We start from the raw sequence: 1,978 nt of genomic DNA, 5'->3' as shown, positions 1-1,978 counted from the left end.
AATTCTCAAATGATCTCAGCACCATTAACAATATATCAATGATTTCGTTTCTGTTTGTCCTTTTAAAAATTCATTGTATTAAAATGAAAAAAAAGATAACTTATCCTATCAATGTGTATGTGTGGTGTCCGTGCGTGTGTCTGTGTGTGTGTGTCTGTGTGTGTGTATGTGTGTGTGTGTGTGTGTGTGTGAGCCCGTGTGTGTATGTGTGTATCTGTATGTGCGCACATCAATGACAAACCCGCCATTTTTTCATTTGCAACAATCGGTTTCATCATCATCTTCCTCTCCATTACCATCATCATCAGCATCAGCATCAACAATCAGCATCTTCATCATTATCATCATTATCATCATCATCATCATCATCATCATCATCACCATCACGTCATTGTAATTGTTTCTGAGGAAGATTTGAAATTGAAGGTTATCATCGAAAGACAAATAAGATTTTTTTTTTGACAATCAATGTAAACTTATTGCTACCATCATTTTAAATTCCTTCTAGTTTCTCTTTTCCTGATTGATTAAAAATTAACTCTGAAAGATTTATTCATTTGAAAAAAAAAACGAAAAATTTTCATTTTCGAAAACTATTAATATATTTAAATTAATATATTTTCAATTCCATTGTATATTTTAGTTTTTATACTTTTGTTATAACTTTTTTATTTCCTATAACAAAATAATTTTTTTTTGTAGAAATGATAAATAATTCGAAGAATTAGTAAATTAGAATTTGAATTTCAAAAAAAAAAAAGAAAAGAAATTGGGAATTGGATCGCACTTTTTTTTTTTTTTTTTTAATATATCCATTCATTTAGCTTATCAATAATATTTGAAATCAGATGAATTAATTGATAAATTATTTCACTCTCTTATAAATATGAATTGAAAAGCATAAAAGCGCTTTTGACAACAATGGGAAAAATAATTTTTCCGCCCAAAAAAAAAAAAGAAAAAATAAATATTATTTTATGAATTTATTTTTCACTCCTTTTAACATATTTACAAAGGAAAAATATATTTATATAAAAATCTTTAATGAAAAAATTTAAAATTTTAATCATAATTTATTAGTATCAATCATTAAAATATTATCATAATATTATAATTTATTATAATATATTTCATATGAATTCACAAAATTATATCCATTCATTAGCTTATCAATATATCATCATTATCAGGGAATTATTCATACATCATTATCATCATGATAAATTATAATTTTAAGAAAAATTAAAATGAACCTTATCATTATCCAGCAATATATGATATGATATGATATGAATAAGTGAACTAATTGATTAATTAGTTCGATAAATAAATAAGCAATATAATGCATGATATTTTTATTACAAAATAAAAAAAAATAATGTAATATGATGGATTTCAGGTGGAATACTTTTTTTCCTGAATTATTATTTCAATAGAATTGTATCAAAAATATAAATATTAATTAATTAATTTTACAACAAAAATAGATTATATATATATATATTGCTTAATAAATTATAATTTTAACAGAATTGAAATGAATCGTATCAGTTATTTAGTAATATATAATATAATATGAATAAATGAATTAATTGATTAATTAATTTAAAAAATTAAGTAAATAATATATAATATTTTTATAATAATATAAAAAATAAGATAATATAACAAATTTTAGACCGAATGCTTTTTTTTTTCTTTCAAATTATTATTTTAATTGAATTTAAATGAGTGGTTGTATGGATGAATGATAGTTGTAGTTTGTATCATAGCAATATGGTAATAGTGGTAGTAGTAATAGTAGTAGTAGTAGTATGGGGGTAACAATGGTTGTTCAATGTTGTGTCATTTATTAGAGCTAAATGAACAAATCGATTTTTTAAATTGTAGTTTGTCACCAAAAAAAAAAAATTTTTTTTTTTCTTCCTTCACTTTTCTATTTTATTCTCTATTTCTATCGCATATTTTTATTTCATTT

Source organism: Loa loa (assembly GCF_000183805.2).
Source record: "Loa loa unplaced genomic scaffold supercont3.186, whole genome shotgun sequence".
Lineage (NCBI taxonomy): Eukaryota > Metazoa > Nematoda > Chromadorea > Rhabditida > Onchocercidae > Loa > Loa loa.
The sequence above is the reverse complement of the archived record's forward strand: the minus strand, read 5'-3'. Positions refer to the sequence as shown.